Here is a 12,265-nt window from a genome sequence, read left to right on the forward strand (position 1 = left end):
GAGAGTTCTTGAATTCTTTGGTTTTTTTTTTTCGGATAATGAAGAAGAATAGTTATGGAAGATTTGAGAGAGGTTGAGAGAGATTTGGATTGGGGAGAGCAGATTGAAAAAAGTGAGGTGAAAATATAGATTATAATTTGTTGTAGTGTATAAACATGAAAAGAATATATATATATATATATATATATATATATATATATATATATATTGTGAGCCTGCTTAAGAAGATAAAATCATATATCTTGGAACCAGCTTTAAAACTGATTTACTTTGGAGAAGGGGAAAAACCTCATTTTTTATTAAGAAAATATATGTAAAGAAAAGAATAACTCTTTCTTTCATTTGAACCTTGATTGATTGATTTTTATATATTGTTTCTTCTTTGTTCATGAATTTGTCTTTTCATACTATGTAACTCATTGAAAAACGGAAGATAAAAAGAAATAAAACAAAGAAAAAGAAAAAGAAAGAGAAAGATGAGAATTACTATTCAACCATGAATAATTGATTCAAGTAATATACAGCCCTGTATTCACTAGCAGGGAGTCATGTAGGGGATGTACGTGACTTAAATTCTCTTTTCTACGTAAATTTTTATTTTAAATTTTAAAGAAAAATTTGGAAAAATAGCAAAAAAATTTATAATAATAGAGCACGTGTCATTACATTTTCTAAATTGTAAAAACAGCAAATTTAAAAGTGGCGCCTAATAACCTTTTGATAGCCATCTGATATATCTAATTACTTGTCATATTTGTCATATTTTTAATATGCAAAAAAGTGGTGTTATGGGATGTTTTTTTCGAAAACAATTTGTTATCTGATGCAATTTTTAATTTTAAATTGTGATTTAATTATTTTGAACAAAATTTGTTTAACTTTGATTGAGTTTAATTAATAAATATTTCTATAAAATGAAATAATTCAAAAATAGTATAAAAAATTATATTTTTTTGGGTTTTCTAAAAGTATAATAAACATGTATAATATTTACCTTTTATAGAACAATTTTGAAAATGGAAAAAGCTCACAGACCCATAATGGGAAATTCAAAAAATATCAACATGCTATTAATCGGCCACACACACGGGTGAGTAGTCTTCTTCTAAATGATCGTGTACTATAGTATCAACGAACGATCTACAATCATTTAGGTTATGATACATGATCGTGTAGTTTTTTTAATGATGGAAAAAAGACTTTAATTTTAAACAATTGTGTTGACCATGCTAAACGATCGTGTTTAGATCATATCCACATGAACGTGTAATTCTTTTTAAACGATGGGAAAATAGCTTCAAATATAAACGATTGTGTTGACCATGTTAAAAGATCGTATTGACTATGGTAAGCGATCATTTAGATCATATCCACACGATCGTGTAGTTCTTTTTAAATGAAGAAAAAATGGCTTCAAATCTAAATGATCATGTTGAATATGCTAAACAATCGTGTTTAACTATGTAAGTGATTGTTAAGATCATATCAACACGATGGTTTCAAATTTAAACGATCGTGTTGAGAATCCTTAATGATCGTTTAGATCATGTCAAAATTGATAGAGATAAAACATGCACGACGGAAATAGGATCGAGATTCTACCCTAATTGCAATTGATTAACAAAAAACCCTAAACCGTAAAATAGTTTGAAAATAGGATTTTTTAGGAAAACTTACATTCGAAACTACGATTGTTGCTTGAACCACCATTCACTAGAAGAAATTTGACCTTTAATGTCGGTTTAAAACCGACATTAAAGGGCTTTAATGTCACTTGACAACCGACATCTTTGCGAGCGTTATTAAAGGTCTTTAATGTCGATTGGGCTTTAATGTCGGTTTAAAAACGACATTAAAGGCCTCTTTAATGTCGGTTTAAAAACGACATTAAAGGCCTTTAGTGTCAGTTTTCAACCGACATCTTTGATAGTGTTATTGAAGCCCTTTAATGTCGGTTGAGCTTTAATGTCGGTTTTAAACCGACATCTTTGATAGTGTTATTGAAGCCCTTTAATGTCGATTGGGCTATGATGTCGTTTTAAAACCGACATTAAAGAGACCAATAATGTCAGTTTAAAACCGACAATAAAGACTTGTTTTTGTCCATTTTTAGAAATTTATATTTATTTAATTCTTGTATTATTGTCCATTTTTTATAAACCAACATTGAATCCATATAGATAAATATTTTTTTCTCGCTCCAACAAATCAATAAAATTAGTATTATTTTAGAATCTATAATATTTATCTTTTACATTTGTATACACAAAATGAAAACTTAATATTGTGTTTATAAATACATTCTACAACAGTACATGAAAAAAGATCTTAATACAAGACGTAAATAAGAAAAATTCTAAACGCCTTCTCAATCTTCAATCTTCAACCTTCAATGATCGCCTGGCTATCTACACAATCGCTCAGCTTTCAATCCGATACAACTTCAATCATTCTACAAACAATACCAAAACGAAGCTAAACGTGAGGTATTTAAACATTGAGGTAGAATAGATGCATCTAATAAGTAGTTAAATTCACTTATTAATCACATCAAAATAAGGATTAGGTATCCTATAAAAGATAGGGACCATTATTAACATAAACAGAAAGCTCAACATATAGGAATACCTGTAATAAATTTAAAGAGGTACCAAACAAAGCTAAACATAATCACAAAACCCAAATTCCAATCATAAATTCAAGTACATAATGAGCAACTTTACTTGAAGAGATGGAAGAAATGAGAAGCATAAAGCAACCAAGAGCCCGTGTGTGTTGAGGAGAAGAATTAGAAGGATGAGAATTATGGTGTTGAGTTTCTAAAAGATGATAATTGAAGAATGGTTTTATGAGAGGACCTTTGTAAAATGCAAATAAATTAACACCTAAACTATAAGCTATCAACACCAACGTCCTCCTGCATGCATTTCTCAATTAATTACTATATTTCCTTTCTAATCTTAAAAAGAAAAAAAAAGGTTTGTAAAAATTACCCAAGTAAGGCCAACGTGAAAATCTTGAACATATCTTCTATCGATAAACATGCTACTTCTTTTCTACCACACATCCATACAAAAAAAGAAGTGTTATTTGAGAGAAATGTTGTATGAAAATAGTGATTAATGAATTTAAAATTAGAAAATTAATTACCTTTTGAAAAGGATGGTAGGAAGGATAAGGAAGAGAGTTCCAAAAGCTTGCCTATAGAAAATAAAAATGAAGTTGTTCATACCAGAAGTAAAAGCAGCTTTTGCCAAAATACTCATTCCAGAGTATGTGATTTGAACAACAATGGCTCCAATCAGAGGCTTCTTTAGTTCCATTCTTTTTTCTCTAATCAAACTACCTTCTACATACATATGACATATATATATATATAACAAAAATGTGTGTTTTGGATTTTTTTTTTCCACTAGAATAAGGGGAAGTTTTCCCACTCCATCTTTGTTTTCACCCACCTATCGAAAACAAGGAACTTCATTATCAATTTGAAAAAAAATGAAAACATTCACAACACAACCAAAAGAGAATGAAAAACCATGGCGTGTATTGCTACCATGGGTTACGTAGTCCCCACCATAGCTAAACGAATACATTCCAACATCACTGTTAAAAGAACCTAAAATATCAACGAAAGCTCATAAGCATAAAATATCAACAAAAGCTCATAAGCATAGTCCCCGCCATAACAGAAAAGTAAAAGAAATTCTAGCTGAAAATACATACTTAAGAATGCCAGATGCATAAAACCAGTTCCACGTGTATCATTGCTAAACACACTTCTGCAACCAATTAAGCCCTTGATAAATAGCAGAAGAAAAAACCAATTAAGCCCTTCATCAGCATTCCACACAATAAACTATCCTATTGAAGCTTCATAATTGTAAGACTAGCCTATTTTCCAAAAGACATAGTTATCCTAGTCTGGAATGTGGCTGATGCCATCAAATTGGAAATTCAGAGAATGGAGGGATGTGTGAATTGCAACATCTTGCCAATATTACTGCTTCACGGTTTTCATCACATAATTTTGCACCAAAATTTTTTTTCACAAAAACAAGCTAAAGAGAGTGGAATTACCCATGGCAAAGTTCAACAAGCGGAGGAATGAGATTCGAATTTCTTAGTCCAACTATGGCAGTAGAAGTTGTATTGACAGCTTGGGATGTGACAATAATTAGTGACTGCAGTCTAGTTATAGCAGCCTTCGTCTTATCTAGCTTGCTTTCATCCTCCCCCTTGTATTCCTGACTCTGCAACAATGACAATTTCTTTTCATGTTCAATCTTCACACCTTCTCTAGCCTGAAAAGAATTTTTATAGAACACGTTAACCAACAAAAACACCGAACACTTATATAGTTTCTATACATAACCAAAATGTGAAACCAAGCAAGGATAAGAGACCTGTAATATATAACGGGGGCTTTGAATGAATAAAAAGTAATGACATCGGGGCTTTGGATGAATAAAAAGTAATGACATCTATCATTTTCTATCACACTTTGAGAGAGAAAGAGAGAGAGAGATTTAGAGATAATGAATAGTCCAGGAGGCACATTCATAGTCACCAGAAAAAAAAAAAAAAAAAAGCATACACTTATTCTTCCATTCTATCTTTGTGTTTGGAATTTTTGAAGTTATGGAAATTATATCTTCCATTCATAGTCACCAAATTATATCAATCCTATGTGATAAGGCTTCTATAACTAAACCAACGTGTTCTTCATTAACTTGAATCAAATCACAATGCTTGACTTTTGCATACAGAAAAGAATAGAAATAATTAGATATACATAAATCTTACCTTTATGGTGACTTCTTCAATTGGCTCAAGCTTCGTTGAATTCTCAGTTTTAAACCTGATGCAAAATGTAGATCAACCAAATTATTTTATGTACTCCATTCTTTTGAAATTTTCTTGTAATGCATATACAAATAAATACATGAGAAAACTGCAAGGAGTGAGATTTACATGAATAATTCCATGCTGAAGCATCAATAAATTCACATTACTTTAGGTGGTGAAATGGATAACACAAATCCTTCACGTCACATGTTCTCAATTAGAATACCTGATTAAATAAGCAAATACGACTTCAAAAGGATTGAAATATTGATAACAAATAAAATGCAAATGGAAAAGAAAATTAAGAAAGTACGAGTATTCAGAAAAGAATAACTATACTAATTAGGTTTTTTTTATTTAACAAAAAAAAAACTCCTTGATAAGCTCATTAACTTCTTCTGTCATAGTAGCAGAAAAGAACATTGTCTACCTCCTTTTTGGAATATAGAATCATATTTGATTGTGAATTATTGCTAAGCTAGCTTAACTCGAGTAAAATTAAATGTTATTTAGAAGATTAATTTGGAAAAACATAGGCAAAATAATAAAAGAATAATAATAAAAAATAAAATAGTTGGTTGAATTTGGCAATACGTAGTTGATGGAGTTGAAAGACGTCGGCATCGCGAATCTTCCCGGAGTAATAAGCATTTTGGCCGGACTCTTAATGTGGATTACCTCTCTCCCAAAACTCAGAACCAAGAACTTTGAATTGTTCTTCTACACTCATCAATTGTACATCATCTTCGTCGTCTTCTTAGCCCCACACGTCGGCGATTTCGTCTTCACCATCGCCGCCGGTGGAATCTTCATATTCATGCTCGACCGCTTCGTCCGATTCATTCAATCAAGAACCACCGTGGATGTAATTTCGGCCAAGGCGCTTCCCTGCGGCACCGTCGAATTGGTCCTCTCCAAACCTAAAAGTACTGTTGAATCCATTTATTCAGTAATTTCTTCAATTCCTTTGGGCATTCCATTTAGCAGAAAAGAAAAGAACATTGTCTATTAGAATATAGAATAAAAATCCCAGTAAATGTTATATATATAGACAGATCAAAATTTCTTCTTCATGGAAATAATGTCATCAGAGTCAAAGAAAACCAGACTTAAACGATAACATCTTACAAACTCGCGGGGCATGAAGCATATCCATAAACAATGAATTTGTAAAAAATGCAATTCTTCGTCGTACTTCAAGGTTTATAGGAACCTCTATAGCAGATTCTTTCACAATCAATAATAGATAGAGGCTTCTAATTTGACATACACCCATAGCACGCTCCCTCTCTGTTCATCTCTCCATACATAAATAAAAATCAAAAGAAAAATGGAGATGAGATAAGAGAAAATGAAAGATGGAAGAAAAGGTGGAAGAAGAAGACGAGCAGCCGATTGGCACAGCGGAGAAGATCGTAAAGATGGAAGAAGAGGAGACTAAAAATTGATTATTAAGGAAGAGAAGATGCGAGATGAGAGATATAGAGGGAAGGGCGACGGAGGCGGCTGCTAAAACAAAAGCAACGCAAACCCTAAACTAAAAGGAAAATATTAATTTTATAAAAATAAAAAAAAATAAAGGTTATCTTTAATGTCGGTTTTAAACCGACATCAAAGAGGAAGGATTAATGTCGGTTTTAAACCGACATTAAACATTCGTGTTTTTAAAACCGACATTAAACCTCCATATTCATTTTTTCCAACTGACATTAAAGGCCATATTTCTTCTAGTGATTAAAACTAACCTACAATTCTTCGCACTCATAATCGAGTTGTGGGCCCGTTGGATGAAGGAAACGGTTGGGAGAGACACTCCAAGAAGTGGAGTGACTCTCAATGCATAAGAACGTCGGCGTAAGTGTTACTAAAGTCAGAAATTGAATTGCTGTTGCAAAAATAAACGTTGGGAAGAGAATCGGAAGAAACGCATCGGGAGACCAATTCCCGATATGTCACCAACAAGGCATCAGAATACACTTCTCCTGACATTATCGTTATCGATGTCTTCAATACGTTGGCGACAAGGCATCCCCAAAGTCCACAGTTTCGACATCAGCTATGCGTCGAGAATAACTAATCCTGATGTTTGCATGCATCTGACGTCATCCATGCATCAGTAATAACCATCCTCGACGTGACGTCTGCACCATATTCCCGACGTGTGTACTGTGTCGAGAAATATTTTAAAAGATATAATTTTTTTATTTTTTTCTGAAATATTTTTCTGTAAGATTTATTTTCTTAAATATTCGCATTCATTTTCGATTCAATTAAAGAAAATTCAAAATAAATTAGTAAATTAGTAAATTACGAAATACAAACATAAATTCATCAAATAATTAAATGTTCATAATAGAAAGAAATTCAAAAAATGTAACAAAGTTTATAATTCAAATAAAAAATATTCCTCGTTAAAGAAAAAGTGCAAAGAAAGTCGTACGTCTCTTAACGAGCCTCGTATGCTATTCTACATTCCGAGTCCTACAACGATACAAAAGTGGCTAAGTTTAGTACATATATATGCATATCATTACTGAATACTGTCATTTCAAGAACTTTGAAATAATGGAAACATATATACGTACCACAAAGCTAGGGATTATGTGGTGGTCCTTGCTGTGCCCGACTCATATCTTTTATGAGCTTCTGCATTCGTTCCACTTCTGAAGCTAAGGCATAGTGTGACTCTCGCTACTTCTAATTACTCATGAAGGAAATACAAAACTTAGTGTACAGATACAAAGAGAATCAAAATTCACAATTAATGATGGGAAACTCAACCAAAGCTTGGTCCTTGACCGCTACCTGGGGGAGGGGGAGGGAGAAAACATTGAAAACATAAGTTGAAAACTCAATGAGTGGTAAGTTTCTTAGAAGTAAAACTCGTAAAACATGTTTAAATAGAAAATCTGTAAATATGCATTAGTAATGAAATATTAGTTAAAACATCATTTTCTCGTAGCCACGAATCAACCAACAAACCTGCAGTCAATCCAACCATGGTAAGGCATCTAAATATACAGTCAAAGATAGCTCGCACATGACCGAAGAATCATATGACCAAACCTAGCTCACGCATATTTAGTACCCACCACGATAGCAACCTCCATCCAATCCAATCTACCCTTGATAGCATACTAAATATACGACCCGGAATAGCTCACATGTGATCCATATCCACAAAGAAACACGCAGCCAAACGGAGCTCACGCATACTTAGCACCTACCACAATAACAACATCCATCCAGTCCAATCCAACAATGATAGCATACTAAATATACGACTCGGGATAGCTCACACGTGAATATATCCAAAAGGAAACACGCGGCCAAACGGAGCTCACACATACTTAGCACCTACCACAGTAACAACATACCGCTCCTATGTGCACATATAGCCACCCACCATGAGTTTAGCTAGGCTCGAAGCCATATCACAATCCTCTATCCACATCTTGACCTAGACTCAGGTTCTCGGATTTTCGTTCAAGGCCTCTTTTAGCCCCGAAGCCCCTAACAACCATAGGTGGTGCTACGAAAACACATTCACGTAGCCTTAGGAAAATCACCTTCTCGTTCACCATAACCATCAGTTAAACATATTTCAAAACCAAGGATAATCAAAACATGGAACACGATTTTATGAAGTTCAAGCCATACGCATTCTTAAAATTGTGATTAATAAACCCATCATTTGAGTATAAGTGAAAACAGGAACTTGAAACAAGTCATAAACATTTTCCAATTTTACGATACAAAAACACATTGTTTAAACAGAGAAGAAAACCTAGTCATAACAAGTTTAAATCATGGTAATTTTCAAACGATATCATAAAATAACATATATATGTACAAAGAAAGTTTGAAAATGAACCAATCACTATCAATGACTCAATCCCCCGAGATTATACGCTTTTCCCATTTCAAGTTGGCCTGAAACAGAGTTTAAGGTATCTCAGTTATCTTCACTTAGCAAGACCACACAATAAACTCTAAAAACACTTCACTATGACCATTCGAGCTATTTTAGATTTCTAGAGTCCTTACATTCTCGAATCTTCTTAGACTAGACTAAAAATCCACTTCCAAACCTTTAAACCTAAATTTTAGATCCTTAGTAAAATGGATGTCCAAACTAAAATTAAACTCAATGGGTCTTTCGTTTCAATACACTTTTATTTCAACAATAGATGATTTTTAGATTTAGTTCCACTATATCAACATGAGTCAACTAACCTTACACTTCATGAGGCCATCTAAATCATTTTATGTTTCTAAGGTCTTCAAATTTTCAAAGCACTTAGGAATAGACCAGGCCTTTCACCTATGAACCTTTGGACTTGAAATCTAAATACTTAACCCCATGAGCATCTAAATTAGTTCAAATTGAACGGATCTTTTATGTAGATATGCTTTTATACCCAATATCCATACCTTGGAGATTTAGATCCATCAACAATCTCGATATCAAACTAGCCAGTAAATAACTTAGGAACTTACCTAAACTCATTTAAAACAACCTTAACCATATTGATCAATGCTTCCAAGTTCTCTAAATCTTCAATTCCTCATACAAAACAATATTGGTAAAACCAATTTTACGTTAAAACTAAATGGATATTTAAGAACTATGAGAGAACACAGTAAATTTATCTAAAATCTTATCGAAATCACCTTGACAGCACATTAACGACTTCCTAAATTCTAATCTAGTACCTAAAATCATTGTGTGTTTCGAACCTTATATAAGTAACACCCAAGAAAACTCTAAAGTTAATGGAAAGTCCATTTTCAAACTTTAACATTCAACTCAATGACCCAAGTATCAAAGGTAATTCACTTTTAACGCTTAAACTTAATGGGCATTCAAGAACTCTCGAACAACTCAACGAAAATACTCCAAAACTTCCCAAGAACCTAACCAAGTAATTTAAACTTCAATGGACAGCACCATAAGTACATCCTAAATTCGAAATCAAGCATCCAAAACTACAGGTTATTCAATATCATCACTAAAGTTAGATGGATACTCAAGACTCGCTCCATAAAGCATAAAATCTTACTCAAATTGTGTAAAAATGCCTAATTCCAAGCTTTCAAATGACTGGACAGCGGCTCAAACTCTTCTAAAACTCGAATCTACCATCAAAATGTAATGGGTAATGTTAAACTCAAGTCTAAACTTAATTGATATCCAAGATCACCTAAAAAGGCAACCCTAAATCACAAGAATCTTACTCTACATGGTGGATCTGAAAGAAGAATAGAGACCAGCGGCTAAATTGATCTCCGACGAGTTACTACGCACAACGGCTGAAGGGGAGGCATTGGAGAAGTAGCTCGTGGTTGATGTGAAGGACGACATGGCTTAGTTTCTTTGTCGACGTGCAGGTTGTCGTTTGGTTAGTTAAGCAGCACATCGACAACCGATGGACAGAGGTGCAACGCAGACACCAGTGTGTAGAGGAGACATGCGGTGCAAACATTGCTATTATCGGTGAGTCACGTCATTCCTAGAGTGAGTCGCAGTTGACGTGCAAGGAAGGAAGAAGGGTGTCGACGTGCAAGAGAGATGATCGACGGGGAACCAATTAAGGGACTTGTCCATTATAGAAACATAAGGAAGGAGAATAAGAGAAAAATATCTCCCCCTGTTTCTTTTTTCTTTTTTACCTTTAATAATAATAAAAGATCTTAAGAAATGACCCTTATGCCCCCCTACACTCCATATTAAAGGTGCCTTTTTTTTCCTCCTATTTCCTTCTTTGAACAATCAAAATTTCCAAGACTTGAAAAAAATTGCTTAGCCATCGCCCAAACAAAAATTGATTCTAAAATTTTCATCATCACAAAGACTTAACCTTTCAAGAATTAGAAAATTGGACTCAAACTTGTTTTTCACAATTTAAGAAATATTAATCTAGCTTACAAACGTCTCGTCTCGAACGTGTGTTTATCAGAACAACTCCATACGGTCGATCGACTCCCCTCTTTGCTCGAGCTCGTCCTGTCGTTGTAGAGATGACTTTAACCCGCTGCTATAATTGTAAGACTGCTTCTGGCTAACTACCTTGTTTGTCCGTGATTGCTCATACATAAAAATAATTATATTGTTTATTTCTTATACATATTAAAAGTTGGAATCATAATTAACCATGACAAATGGTTCAGTTGTTCACCTGGAATGCATGACTCATGTAGTGATTATAAGGTAGTGTCAATCCTCATCACGTCCAACCAATATGTGTGGTGGGTTGACACGAGCCTCCTGTAGGTTGCTGTACTTTTTGAACAGCTTGCGATAGTTACCCTGGAACTCTTTAAAGGTGTTGAGCATCTAATGCTCAACGAACCTATTTATTGCTTGAACATTGAAATCAAACATAAAAGCTGCTACACATTACAAAAACAACACATTAGCTTGGTTAGCTTAAATATTTTTCAAATGAAAACAGAAATGTATAGTGGACTTACCTGAAGGTTGCCCTTGACGACCTCGATATATTCTCTTCCTATGTCCACCCACTTAAGGCAGCGAACGAGAAATGCCTTTCACACACACACGCCTATCTTCTAGCTGAAGCGAACGGCGTGTGGGCAAATAGGCTTCTCCGCGCTAGAGGCAATCGTCATTAGAATCTGCCCATTGGCTGTAACGTAGCGTTCAAACTCCAAGAGTCAAGACTGCGCACGTCTTCTAGGAGTTGGAATCACAGATGGTTGAGAAGTACCTGCTGAATAAATTATAAGAACATATAATGTCAAAAACAAAATTCAAATAATCCTAAGTTAAAATGTATACCATTATTAGACTCTCCTGAATTGTTGCCCACTGACGACGACCCTCTCGCAGGTTTAGGTAGCTCCCCTGTAAACTCGAGGACATGACATCGGTCTCGTCAAAACCGCTCAAAAATGACGACACAGTGCCTGTAGACATAGAAAACAAACATTAAATAAGCAAATACAAACACATAACTAGAATCAAAATATGTAAACTACATAAATATGTGGCTACGTGGTTCTTCACTATCATTCGTCGTCACTTGTTCCACCTACATGTGACAAGTGTTTATCCACATCGTCGATGGATGATATGACGCACAATCAATCTTACAACGATTGTGGGCTCAACGTCAGTCCTGCATAGAGTGTCATCGTTGATGTATTCATCTATTCGATGGCCGACAACGATTTTCAGTACATTCAGGTGCTCATTCTCAACATTGTCCACTTCTAGCACATCCCATATACGCTTATTTTGGACGACTTGCACAACTTTCTAATTGCTACCATTTTTTTGGGTTATCTAGGTAAAAATACTTGTTGTGCTTGTGTCGCAAGAATTACAAGTTCCTCGGCGAACCAAAAATAGGACGTGTTGAGAGATTTGTACCCTAATTTAACGTGTGTTATT

The 12,265-nt window shown here is 34.2% G+C and overlaps 1 long non-coding RNA gene across 1 annotated transcript; it reads right to left on the reverse strand.

Moving 5' to 3' along the window:
• Positions 1 to 4,122: 4,122 nt before the first annotated feature.
• LOC127144211 (uncharacterized) lies at positions 4,123 to 5,076 on the reverse strand. The gene is made up of 3 exons (XR_007815782.1): positions 5,011 to 5,076; positions 4,807 to 4,861; positions 4,123 to 4,253 (listed from the first exon to the last, which is right to left on the reverse strand). It is a non-coding gene; the product is annotated as an uncharacterized LOC127144211 (long non-coding RNA).
• Between the last annotated feature and the right edge of the window lie 7,189 nt (positions 5,077 to 12,265).

This window comes from Cucumis melo, chromosome 12, assembly GCF_025177605.1.
Source record: "Cucumis melo cultivar AY chromosome 12, USDA_Cmelo_AY_1.0, whole genome shotgun sequence".
In the NCBI taxonomy this organism is placed as follows: Eukaryota; Viridiplantae; Streptophyta; class Magnoliopsida; order Cucurbitales; family Cucurbitaceae; genus Cucumis; species Cucumis melo.